The sequence below is a fragment of the Ambystoma mexicanum genome, chromosome 5q (genome assembly GCF_040938575.1).
Source record: "Ambystoma mexicanum isolate Mex_15411 chromosome 5q, UKY_AmexF1_1, whole genome shotgun sequence".
Taxonomy (NCBI): domain Eukaryota; kingdom Metazoa; phylum Chordata; class Amphibia; order Caudata; family Ambystomatidae; genus Ambystoma; species Ambystoma mexicanum.
In genome coordinates, this window is record NC_090933.1 from 1,379,787,042 (window position 1) to 1,379,801,134 (window position 14,093).

Here is a 14,093-nt window from a genome sequence, read left to right on the forward strand (position 1 = left end):
CCTCCGGAAGAAGCAGTGAGTCCAGTTGCCATCTTTCAAAAGGCCTGGGAAGCTGGATTAGATGAGGGCCTTGAGGCCACTGGGTTCTCTTCCACAAGGTATTTGCCTGGATGCTGGCACAGAGTGAGGCAGAGACAAGGCAGTCCAACCCCTTTGAAGGAGGCCCTTCGATGGTGGCCGGCGGTCGCCTACCAGCTCCCTGGTCTGCCTTGGATAGGAAGGCGCCCGCAGCCAAACAGGCAGCTCATGAGAGGAGAGTTGTACGATATGATATGGCATTTATAACACACCTGAACAAAAGTGTTTCTAGGCGCGACAAGACAAGGAGGAGTACACAGGGGGAGGGCAAGACAACAATCTTACTAGGTCTTGTGTCATTCAGATCGCGCAAGTGCAGGGGAGTGGAAGGGGAGAAGTGCCAAACAGGAGGGGGAGTCGAAGGGGAAGTGCAGGTAGTCCAAAGTACAGCCAGCGGGTGGCTCAGTGCATGTAAGAAAGTGCAGCCAACGGGATGCACATAAGTGCAGGGAGAGCGGGCTGTAGGGTTATGGATACAGACCACAAGTGCTGGGGGAGCCAAGAGGCAGTGCGAGGTGCAACTGCACATGCAGGTATCTGGACCCAAGTTCAGAGGGTGGCCAGCTGACCAGTGTGTGGAACAAACAAGTCCTCAAAAGGGGAGAGGCAGGTCTTGAGTTGCTTCCCGAACCGGAGGTGGTTCTGCCCAAGTTTGAGAGAGACAGGGAGGACGTTCCAGTGTGAGGCCCCAGCCGAAGATAGAGATCAGCCCCCAACTCTCTGCTTGGAAAAGCAACTGACCCTCAAGAGAGTTGGAGGTGGATGAGCAGAGAGTGTGGAAAACTCAATGTTATCTGCTCATCAGCTCATACCATATGGCTTTCACGGGAGCCTGCTATCATAATATAATATAAACTACTAGGGGCCATTTATAAAAGCTGAAAAGATTAGGCCTCACATTGGGCCTCGCTGCTCAAATACACGATGCATGAAGAAAACTGCTTGCTCTCGCTGAAATTTATGAAAAGCAGACCTCTCACCGAAATGTGTACGTGTTAAAAGTACATCAGAGCATCCCAGATGTGAAATAAAATTCTGCTTACGTTGATCAAACTTTACCGTAAACTGCAAGAAAGTAATTTATTAATAAACGAGAACAGTTGAACACTTCCCTTTTCTGCTCGTGGTTTGAACTTACACACAGTAAACACAGGCACAGCTGCGTTGCTCTCCTCCTTTTTACGTTTCTTTAATTAAACATGACCCTGTGATGTCTTATGACACAACTGCCCTTTTCGGAAATACATATACTGTCCTGACATATAGGATAATTTTGCAGAAGTGACAGAGAGGTGATTAATCAGCCTTGAGATGCCAAGGCACGTAATGTCTGAGACTGCTGTCTGATATCTGCATATATAATCGTGAACATTGTGTATTGAATTTGTCAGTCAGCAGGCTTCAATGGCTCTCTTTCTGTCATTGCACCTTTGGCTTTCCCACTTAAGTGTTTTTGAATAAATGCAAGCTTGTGTGAAACCTGTGTGTTGGAGTCTGTATAGCCGATATAAAAGTGTTGTCTTCTTTTATTTTCAGACGGGGCGAGTCCAATCACATGGTATTGTAAATGCCATTGTTTACAATTGGCGACCTAGATGGGGCATTGTTAACAGGCGGATCCAGCTTGGACCTTTTCCCAACGGTTGATCAGTGTGGGATTGTCGGTTCAGATAAATTCATGGAGGCCACTGCTAAAACAGGAAGCCCATGTTCCAACAGCCACGGAATCCTCAGACCACATCCGCAACTACTGCTCAACAAGGTGATCCATCTGTGACCAAAGGCTTCCCCCTCTGAGACCAGTGCGACGTTCGCTGAAGAGGCTCCGACACAGACGTGTGTGTGTGTGTGTGCTGATGTGCTGACGAGATAAACGACATCTAAAATCCGGTGAGAGGGTTTCTTGTTGTTGAAGTTACAAATTGAAATTCAAGTCATGTACATTTTTTTTCCCCCTTCTCAACTGCCTCTACCCAGTCTCTCATTCCAGACTGTCCGCAGAGGCGGCTGAGGGGAGCCTGAAAAAGAGCTGGGTGTCATTCACATAACACTGAAAGTTGGAGCAAAGAACAGCGATGTGGTGGGCAAGAGGTGCCAGTTATTGGTTGAACAGCAGGGGAGAAAGTTTAGACCCCTGGGGAATACCACAGGCAGAGAGATAGAAGGGAGATTAGAGTGAAGATTGGAGAGGAGGGCTTCACGGGTGTTCAGAAGAGCAGTTTCCATGCTTCTGGCAGCTCTGAAGCCAACTGGTGGTCTTGAAGGCAACCAACAGATTCAGAATGCAGATTAAGCCGGAAGATGGCCAGGTTTTCCAAGAGTTTGCCCAGGAAAGGAGTGATGGAAATAGAGCGATAGTTAGCCGGAGAGGAAGGATCGGCTGAGGTCTTCTTTAGAAGGGGGCGCACAAGGGAGTGCTTAAGGGGGAGAGGAAAGTTCCAGTGGCAAAGGAGTGATTGCAGAAACCAGCAAAGGCCGGAGCAAGGATGTCGATGTGGTCCTTGATGGTTCTGGTAGAGCAGGGGAGAACCTTCTTTTACAAGACTTTCATAGATTGGACGTGTCTAGAAACATTGTCTGGGGTAAACAGGGGAAAGGAGGAGGAGAGCTGGCTTCAGATGGTCCAGAAGTGGTAGAGGAGGATGGACAGGATGTCCTGAGTTTTAGTAGTGAAATGAGAATCCGGGGCCATGCAGAGGGCCTGAGAGGGGACAGGAGAGGTAGAGACTGCAGCAGGATTGACCAGCTCCTTGCAGATTGTGAAAGGTTCGGCTGAATTGCTTTGATGCCACAGAGTCACAGCTTTGGATATAGGCTCTCTTCTTAGAGAGGACAGAGAGTCTGTACTTCCTTTGGAGCAGGTGGCATGCCAGTTTGTCAGGGGGTGCGCCCGATACCCTCCACTTCCTCTCCACCGCCCTACACTTGCGTTTAAGGGTGGTGAGGTCGGAATCATACCAAGATTTGCACTTGGATTTGGGCTTCAAGCGGATCCTTAGCAAACCCAGATTATGACCGGGAATTTTATCTATTTTCCCATTGTAATGAAACATTGATGACAGCTGTGCCGAAGCAGAAAACTTCTTTGGGCCACAAACCATTAGCATATTACAGCGGCACTCTGCAGTAATGTAAGGACACTTTGCCTGCCAACAAGCTCTCGCAGCCGCAGCGTTTGCCATTGAAAAAAGCACCACTATTGGCGATACTTGAGAGATCACATTGACAACACAGAGAGCCACTGCTTATGAGATCATCTTAGCAGTGCAAACATAAAGACAGTGAACCCAGCCACATTCCTCACAGAAGCCTGCACAGTGGAAGACATGCAGAATCATGATTGTGCTACATACAGGGGGGGGATAGAATGGTGACATGCTTACAGCAAGTATAAATGCACTCACAGAAGGAGAGATATACTTTGTGGATGGGTCAGGATCAATAAATTGTGATACAGGAGAAAAGCATGTAGGGGCAGCAGTGATACGACTGGAGGAGGGAGAGTATGAGGTAACTGTACAAAAAAGATTGCCAGCACACTTCTCGGCACAAGCAGCGGAATTGGTGGCGTTAATTGAAGCTCTACATGCAGCCAAAGGAAGTGCGGTAACCATATACATAGACTCAGCATACATGACAACAGTACATGACTAGCACAGTGGGGGAGAAAAGGATTTAGGAGGGCAGACAGGTCCCCAGTACAACATGCTCAACTACTCATGGAATTAATTGAAGCTCTAAAAGAACCCACAGTGGCAGCCCTAGTTAAGTGCCAAGCCCACACAAACAACAGTGACTTCATCTCATTAGGGAATGCGGCAGCGGATGCTGCAGCGAAAGAAGCAGCATATTTTACAAAAGAAATGCCTGGTGAGTTTGTGTTACAAGAGCATGTAAAGGAGTGAGGGGTATAATTCAATGCCAATCTCCCAAATAATTGAACTGCAACAGGAAGCCCCACCAGAGGAAAAAGAGGTATGGGGGAAAAGGGGGTGCAGTCAGTCATCCACAGACCTCCTCTGGCCACAAACAATACAGGTAAAGTAGTGAAAAACTGTTAGAGATAGCGTTCCAACAACTTCATTTTCACGCCCACAATGCAAAACAGCATATCGCTGCAGACATACAAGAAGATTGGTTTGTGCAAGGGCTACACGAGCATGTGTCTAAAATGGTAATAGAATGCACAACGTGTCAGACATATAACTCAGGAATGACTCTAAGAACATTGAGAGGAACACTGCCACGGCCCATTGGACCATTCCGTGAACTGGATATTGATTACGCAGACATGAGAGAGAGGTGTAACAGATCACGATATCTGATAGTGGTGGTATGCCCCTTTTCCCGCTGGGTGGAAGCAGGACCCTGTGCCAATCCAGATACAAAATATGCGGCAACGTTTTTGGTGAGGGAAGTATTTCCCCATTGGGGGCTATGCGATGTAATACGCTCGGACAATGGGATGCATTTCGTCAATGATTTGTTCAAATATAGTAATATACAACGGAAATGTACAAAAATAAATAAAAAGGTGAAGAAGAGGATGCATGTATTTACAGTCCTAAACAGAAAACTACTATGGATAAAAAGTCCATACTCCATACAAAAGCTCATATTCGATATGGAGCATCCTTTCATTGAAATGCAACAAACAGCTTGTCTTGCATTCCTCAACAGCATCTGTGTGATCCCTCTTCATGACAGCCTGGAGGCCCTGCACGCAATTGCAAATTGGGGAACTAGGGATCACAGGGAGAGGACTGGAGAGGACTGCAAGGCAAGCCCTGTGTTTTGTTCCAGGGAAAGTATTGTTAAAATGGAACGTGAGCATTTTTTTTCTTTAACACTCTACACACAGCACGTCGTTAAGAGGCGGCCCCGGGCACTTTAGAAGCTGCCCTTGGGAAGCTTTGTTTAAATAAGATAGGTGCCATGTGTATCATAAAAAATATGCAGAGGTTCAACAAAAATAACTTACTGTGTCCGCCAGGGTAGCAGGCAATGCATATATGGTGCACGGCTTTGAACGTGATCTTCCTTGGAGCAAAGCCTCTGGGCACAATGCCAGTCAGTGAACAGCACTGGATGTTCATGTGCTCTCGGCTCAGTGGGCCACTCACGGAGCTGGCTGGTGGTCTGGAGTCAGACTGGTAGCTCTAATGAGCTTCGGCAGTTGAGCACGGGCAAAGCAGCTGTGAAATGGGCCGTTTTCTGTAGAGCCCTACGTGCAATGTGCACATCAAGCAGCCCGCAATGTGCACATTAAGCAGCCTGGGCAGACTTTGCCTCCTAGCCTGGGTAGAAATGGAGAAAGCACACTACGCGTTTTGTAGTCTTTGGGTCCAGATGCACATGCACTAAATTCCAAAAGCAGGATAAGGGTTTATTGTTGGCCACACGGTATACCGGTGTGACCCAAGAATCGGTAATTACAATTGTTCACGATATTTATACCGGTATACTGTTACACCCATATTCCCATGTGAATGACACTATCTCAATGTCCTTATCAATTGATTCCAGGACCACCCATTGTAAACCTGAGTTCAATGTGTACGACATGAACGACCCGGACCCCTCTGTCTTTCTTTGGCCTAATGATGAACTCTATACAATTGCACAACCTACCTCAAGCACTAATAATGTAAATAGTGCAAATGATATTAGCACTGCAAATGACAATACAGGGAGTGAGGGGTGGGGATCAGAGGGAACCAGTGGCATATTTCCAATTGAATATATGGTAGTAAAAGAAACACAAGATGGTCCAGGGGATAACAGAAGAAGGGAAAGGGGGCGGGACGGAGGAAATATGATTAATACCATGGGTTGGGCATAGACATGGTAGAAGACCCGCAGCACCCACAGCAGTCCAACAAATGGTACGCAGGCCTAAGCACAATGGCAAAGCAAACTACCAACTAAGGTTGCTATGTGTGCTCTTAGATACTCCACGCCACAAGAGTCGCTTATTGCAGAGGCCCAATGTCCAATTCATCTGGCACTGTGCAGAATAAAACACACTTTTCAAGCACACAATGTTTCCTTCCAAATGCTGAAAAATGAGAAGACCTGCTACCACAAGCCACACAGAGTTATCTGCCTAAAAGAGCCTGTTGTGGTGATCAAAGGAACATTATTTGTTGCCAACAAATGGCAAGAGGAACAAGTGACGTGTAAAGCAGAGGCGTTGTGAGGAATGACAGACGACAAACTACAATTGATTGAGAGAACATGCCCCCCGATATGATCACAGCACATCACGAAACTAACATGAGTGACAGCCCTTGAAAAACCGATCAAGCTGCAGCGAGAAATCGCGTACAAACTGTGTTTTCATGGAGAAGGAAAAACACACCTTGGCGTAAACAAGAACTGTAGCAAAACTCTCGTCATACCAGACATGAACAAGGGCACGGCAGCATTGATGAACACTTAACTGGGTTTGCGGCAAACAGGCGGACCTGCACCTTCCACAGTCATGGAGGGGCACGTGTGCCCTGGCAACGGTGCATTCCACCCTGATGGTGATACCAGAGAGCCGTCACATCCAAGAAGGGAGGGGATTGCCAACAATCCAGCATGCTGAACCCCTGCCAACAACCAAAGCACCCCCGACATACATCCTTTCTGAGGAACAGCTGCAGAGCACAGTCTCACAAAAACAGAGATCATCAAACTACATCTCTGATGCATCCTCTGAACTTTTGGCGCCAGTTCCTGACTGATTTAAACTTTTCTCATCAGCTGAAACGTTCTTTGCATCCCTCATTCCTAGAATCCAGGCCCGAGCAAACACAAAATGGCTCCAAATCACACGCTGAGAGCTGATCCAACTGGCCAACGACACAGAAGAAGGGTTCAACGTAATAAAGGTGGAGCGAAGAGCCCTACGGCTAATGACAATGCAGAACAGGTATGTCCTGGACCTGTTAACAGCAAGGGACGGTGGCGTTTGCTGATAAATCGGGAGAACATTTTGCACATTTGCGTACCTTCTGCAGATACAGACAACGGAACACTATCTCACGTAATAGCAGCAGTGCATGACCTCGGCGAACGGATGAAAGGAGAAGGAGGAGTGCATCACAGTACATGGTTCGACAATCTGTTTGCATGGGTCCCGTCCTGGCTCGGAATGACTGTTAAGCTGTTGATACCCATCATCGTCTTTTAATTTTTTGTGTGTGGCAATTGGGGCTCAGGTGTTGCGCAAATGCAGTACCAAATGGTGCAATGATGATGGTGACAATAGGTCGTGCAGCAGGAGTGGCGCAAATGACACATGAGGTGCAAGCTCAAACAGGGGACGACTCAGAGCCAAAATATAGAATGACAGCTATTTACCACACAGGGAACATTGTAGATCCATTATATCACACCACAATAAAAGAGCCCCATGAATTACAATGGTATCATGAGGTCTGGGTGGATTTATAGGGGGATGGGGGCTGCATCTATATGACCTGCACTCCTGGTCTGCAGGGCCTCGATGCGACGGAAGGGGACACCTGCCTAGGATGAAGCACCAGCAGAAGAAGCAGAACGTAAAAGGTTGGGAGACTTAGAATATTCATTACTTAAGTAACGAAAGGGGGGAATGTAAGGTAGGGAAGGTCTTCTAGGCCCCCTCCCATACATTCCTGTGTCTATATGCACACTATGCTCATCCCGCGGCTGACCATGTGCCACTGGCCAAGGTGCTGAACAACCCCTTAGTGACACATATATGTGCAAACACCTATGAGTAAACTGACTCCATCTTGTTTGACTTGTTTGGTTACCAACTCCATTTGGTTCTGTTCTAAGTAGGCCACATGGAAACTGTGAGGAAGGAGAGGGCGTTTTACCCCCTCCACCCACATATCCCGAGCAGAACAAAGTCTCCTGCTCCTACAATAGTGGTTTGGGACGTCAGCCTACCCTCTTCCTCTGAAAGAGGGCCTACTGTGGGATTCAGGCAAACTCCATCTTATGTACACCCTAAACTCCATTTTGGAATAGGCCTTGTTCCATCTAATGTGAAGCCTCCTCTCCCTTTCAGGGACACCGCTCACAGGGAGCGTGAACGGCCCCGCCCTTGCAGAGCCGCACACAGAGAGCACAAAACAGCCCCCACCTTTGCAGCGCCGGGAACACTGACCAGCCCCCACCTTTTTCCTCCGGCAGCTTGGTCAGACAGGCCTAGTTTCTCATGGATGTGAACTGTAAAGTGTTACAAACCAAGGAGTACATTGTTTGTCCCTTTCCTCTTAGCTCATCTCACTGAGTGTGACTGCGCTGCGACCTAACTGCCCCAATCTGGTCTTGCTCCTCTCACCTCCTCCCTTGACAGATATGGCCCAATTGCCCTTGTGTCCATCAGGTTTACTTTCATGTAACAGGAGTGTGACCCCCGTGCACAGACCACACGAGAATACCCCCATATAACTGACTAGAACTTCATATATATCTCGCCTTGATTGAATGCCTATGAGCCCACTGTTCTGAAACTGAAAGCCCCAAATACATCTGGTGCCCTGATAAGTATTCAAAGTAAAAGGGACCGCTGTAGCTTTCACCGCTCCTCAGGCCTGGGCAAAGAAGGTCTTTGATAAAATGTTTTATATGACAATGTAAAAGTACAAATAACCATGCATTCTTAGAAGATGTTTATGCGAATAGATGGATTGCTGAATGTCATGACATAGCTTAGTTAGTAATCTTCCACCGCACAAGATGGCCTGACCTTCACACCACCCAGATGAGTCCGGCCGACACATGTGCCACCCGCACCGTCAGGCTGGGATCAACCAATCAGCTTTGACCAGCCTGTATAGTTACATACTGGATTCTGACATGTCACCAATCCCTTAGAGACTTGTGCCCCCTATATGATACGTCAGTTACGACGCAATGTGCCTTTATAACCTGTATTTATTGTAATGTATGACAGAGCGCTCTCAGGGCAGCAGAGTTCTCTATGCTGGTTTTCAATAAAGACTTTAATCTTCTCAAATATCACTCTTCTGGTCTCGTTCCCTACTGGGTGTGTCCAATTATTATAGTGTGTATTTCTCTGTGATTTGGGGACTCTGCGCCTTCATTTGGTGACCCCGACTAAGTGATCGAAGGTGCTTCGGGAGTTACTCCCCGGCCGCACAGCGAGATCCGAGAAGCGCCGCGCACAAGAGAGGTTCCAAGGGTTCCAACATTAACAAATACCCGACTGCAAGCCGCGAGGGTCACGGCTTGATTGGGGAGCGGCCCCGATTGTGGCTAGACCGCGAATGGAGGATCTTGAATCACCTCGGACACGTGAGTTCTGATTGCGAGAAGATTTAAAGAAGGGGAACGCAAGGGGAGTAGAAAAAAGGGGGAGTACAAGAGAAAGTTAGATGAAAAAAAGGTGAACGGGCTGGGAAAGATCTAGCTGTGTGTGTGTGATCTGTTAAGCTTTCTCTATATCTATCCTTATATGGCCATTGGGTGTTAGTAAATAGGTGAAATAAAGGGAAGAGTACGAGAACCTAGCTCCGAGAGGGGGTGGAAGGCGGCAGCGCCGCGTGATACTGTCTCAGGCAGTATAGAAATATAAGAAGTATAGGTAAAAGTAGGGGTCTTCCACAAGTAAGGAGACCCGGAATCCGTTAGTAAACTTCTTTTTCCAGTGCAAATAAAATATTTTAGAAATAGGCCCAGAAGGGGTCCAGTGAGAACAGAGTGTAGTGTGTGACTGTAGGGGTATCAGACGGGAGAATAAATATAGAAAAGTGAGGGCTTTTTATGTTGTATGTTACATGGTGTTGGATATCGTCCGTCAGGATGTCCGTGTATGTCCCCCATTCGTTGTCCAGTTTATGTAATGATTATTTGTTGCCAATACACTATGGATAACATGTCCTGCATGTAATGCAAAAAGATTGAATACGAAAATTCTGGATATTGTTGTCATAGGTGGAAAGTTAAATTTTCAATTGCTAAATAAGAGGCGTGCAGAAGTGAAGTAAAATTTAATATTGCAACATTGGTTTAAAAGGTGCAAATTGATGGTACAAAGGTTGAGACAAATAAAGGTAACTGTGGGTACACGGACACTATGGGTGGGACCACCCCACTAGAAAACATCTGACAACATCTGCCCCTGTATTGAGATAAGATTAAAAAATATCACGATCAGTGGATCACGGAAATAAAGGGAGAGGGGTCCACCACAATCTGGCCTGAAGGGGGATCTTTTGACAAACGGGTATTGGATCTGGTGACAACACACTTGCTGCCCAAGTATAGGAGGAAACAATTACAAAACAGATGTGAGGTGTTAGACTTGTGGAGAATGTTTGAAGAAACAGCATCAGTAGGGAATACGGTGCAGGGAATGCAGTCCGACGTTTCACCCATGACCACAGGAGAGGGGGGAGAAAAGGAAGAAGGGGAGCCTAAAAAGATAACCCATTGTTAACCAGACTAGCAGCAGAGTACAGCGACCCATCTTACTTGCCACAACCTAGCGCGCCCCTTTCCACTGCTGTGGTGCCCCCACCCCCTTATGATCAAGAGGGGTGTACGGGCCGACTAGTGCCACACACATCAATATTGCTCACCTAACTAGAGACTTAGAAGCGCAAATGGCAGCCACAGAAGCAGAATTAAGAAGGTTAAGGTTCTTATGTGATAGGGGACAAATGTTACCGGGGGGTGGGAGGACAACTCCACAGCCAGCAGGAGAGGGAGATCCAGAGCCCCAAAGGGGAGTACTAACACCCTTGTCAGGTCCTACTAGAAGACCCACAAATTTAATGGAGACCGAATGGAAATCAGGAGAATTTTTCTTTCACCTAAATAATAACCCGATAAAAGTTGTGCGGTCGGGCAAGAGAGCAGCCAGGTAAGTGACGAGGAGAGGAGTGTGACTTCAGAAAGAGAAGTAGATGAAGTATGGCACGACCTAGATGAAAATGAGGAAGGGGTAGCGGCAGCTGGCATACAGTTGCCATACGCGGATGTACCTGAGAATGGAGAGCCCCTGTTAGAGCGATGGCAAGGGATGTTGAGGAATAGAGCAGGGAACATGGTACTTAGTAAAAAGAAAGGGATAAAGGTAAGTAAAACAGGAAAAAAGACGAAATTGCAAATGCCCCTCATTCACAAGGGGGTGGAGGCCCCAATACATACCTTGGGCATTATGTTACGCTCACCTGGTTCCCACGGGGGCGTCGATCGGAACTGGACTGCTACGGTCTCCACCAGCGTTATTCGTAGTGCTGAGACGGCTGACTGGACCGGCCCTCCAAGCTTCGTTTGCTTATTCGTAAAAGGAGTTTCCTTATTGTTTGTAATGATGAGCTCTCCATCCTGCACCGAACGCAGGGGCGCGTAGAATTCCAGTTGCTTCACTGGTTCGAAGGTTTTGGGCGAGTTCCAGACGTGTTGGACTCCGTGGTAAGTGGCAAGGAGCATAATGTCTATAGAGTTCAATTGTCTGTTATTCACTCGTTTTCCCCCCTTTTGTCTTGCAGCTTGATCCAAGAAGAGTTCACCTGAAGTGATGCAGGTTGCGTGCAGGTAAGAGTCTGTATTACCCAGCGCTGTCCGGTAAAAAATAAATAAAATGTCTTTAACAAGTGTCCTTTCCTCTCACAGGTGCGGCGTTAAAGAAGTTGAATGCCGATGAAAAATGACTAGGGTGGTAACTCTGGTGAGTATAATATGGTTGTTTTGGTTGTCTTTGTTGGCACCTGGCTCACCTTGTTATCCTTTGTCTCTCACAGGAGCCACAGGAGCCACGGATGCAGCGACGAAATGATGGCAGCAGCGCTGGACCGTGGAGATGAAGATTGGTAAGTATGGCGGGGCGCTTCTGCTAGCGATGCAATGCTTTTATTTCTGAAGTCTTTTTTCCCAGTTCGGAAGTGCGGCGAGTTCAGTAACAGATGAATATTAGAAGGTGAGTTCTTGTTCTTATCTTCCTTTCTTCTAGGATGATGTCCAGGTTCGAGGCGGGCGTGGCAGAAGACAGGATGCTGCAGGCACGGTGAGCGTTACGCTGCTGAAATGCAGAATAACGCGAAGCGTGTGCTGCTGATCGGGCGTGGTTTAAATAGCCTCCAACGTAGTTCTAGGTAAGAAGTTCCCAAGAACCACACCCGAGTAAAAAAATAGTTCCTGTAACAAAATAGTCTCATCCAAGCCTCACGTTGGCTTGGACTCACTAGCAGCATGGTCTGCATCAGGTAAGTAAAGTCTATGAGCCTGGCGCCTAAGGCGCCAGGACTGAACCCAAACAGCCCCCAGCCGGGGCTGTTGGGGTTTTAATAAGTATCTGGATGCCTGCTCCCGGAGCTGATGGGCTTGGTCCTGATGCCCAGGGGTAGGCATCATGACAGCACTCCCCCCCAAGGCCCCTCCTAAAGTTGTTCTTCCCCTTGGCCATGGTTTGTCTGGGAAGTCCCGATGGAATCTCTTCACCAACCCAGGTGCATGAACGTGGTCACTAGGCTCCCATGACCTTTCTTGTGGTCTGTAGCCCTTCCAATCGATTAAATAAAAAAGTTTTGATTTAACCATCTTGGAGTCCAGGATATTTTTTACCTTGAATTCAAGTTCTCCATCTATCATGATGGGGTTGAGTGGTTTGGTTAATTTTGTTCCTGGTTGAACTGGTTTTAAAAGTGAAACATGAAAGACAGGATGAATGCGCATATTAGAGGGTAATTCCAATTTGATGGCCACTGGGTTGATAATGGCCTTAATGGTGGAAGGTCCCAAATATCTAGGGTTAAAAGTCTGAGTTCCCCTCAGAGGTATGTGTTTTGTAGCCAGCCAAACTTGATCCCCAATCAGGTATTGTGGAGTTTCACTTCTATGTTGATCAGCATTTTTCTTATATTTCTCTTTTGCTGGTTTCAAATGTTCTGTTGCCTCCTTAAAGGCTTGTGTAATAGTAGAGTGCAAATGACTAACTGCGGGCATTTCTAAGTGCTGAGGCGAATCTAGTTCTGAGGTTCGAGGGTGATGTCCATATATGGTATAAAAGGGGCTTTGTCCGGTTCCTGAATGTACAGAGTTACTGTATGCATACTCGGAAATCCATAAAATATCTTTCCAATTACTTTCGGTCTGGTGTAGCATGCAGCGTAGGTACTGTTCAAGAGTCTGGTTGGTCCTCTCTGTCTGACCATTGGTCTGGGGATGGTGACTGGTTGATAATCTCACGTCGATTTGCGCCAATTGACAACATTTCTTCCAAAAATGTGAAATGAATTGACTACCTCGGTCAGAGACCGATACGGAAGGAAATCTGTGTATTTGAACAATGTTTTCGAGGAACTCCTTGGCCAGAATTGAAGCAGAAGGTAATCCCTTTAAAGGAATAAAGTGGGCCATCTTGGAAAAAGATCCACAATAACTAGAATGGTGTTAAATCCATTACATGGAGGTAGATCTGTAATAAAGTCTAACGATAAGGTGTGCCATGGTGTAGGTGGAATATCCAAAGGTTGTAAAAGGCCAGCTGGTTTTTTCTTCTGACTTTTGTTTTGGGCGCAAATGCCACAAGACATTACAAATGACTTTAAGTCTTTTCGCCAGGTGGGCCACCAGAATTGTCTCTTCATTTTAGCTTCAGTTTTTGCGATACCTGGGTGCCCTTCCATCAGGGTGTCATAATTGGAGAGGACTAGTTCTTGTAGTTCTTTGTGTGGTAGAAATAGTCGCCCTTGATAATAAGGTAGGTCATTGATGACTGAGTAGTCCGGGCCTTTCTTTACCCAGTCCTGTAAGGCTGTTGGATCGAAGAGTTGTTGGATCTTTACCTGAATATCCTCTAGTGTCTGTAGAGTAGTTATGCCAAGAATTCTTTGTTCTGAAATTATAGGCACAGGTTCCGGGTTCGCATATGCTTCTCCCATGCCTATTCGGGATAAGGCATCTGCCTTGCCATTTTTACAGCCTGGTCGATAAGTGATCACGAAATCGAACTCGGCAAAGAACAATGCCCATCGAAGTTGGCGCGACGATTGGGCCTTGGCTGT

At 47.0% G+C, this 14,093-nt stretch overlaps 1 protein-coding gene across 1 annotated transcript in view; it reads right to left on the reverse strand.

Moving 5' to 3' along the window:
- LOC138498182 (zinc finger protein 585A-like) overlaps window positions 1–14,093 on the reverse strand; it is a 60,488-nt gene that overhangs the window by 6,973 nt on the left and 39,422 nt on the right. The window lies entirely within an intron of this gene.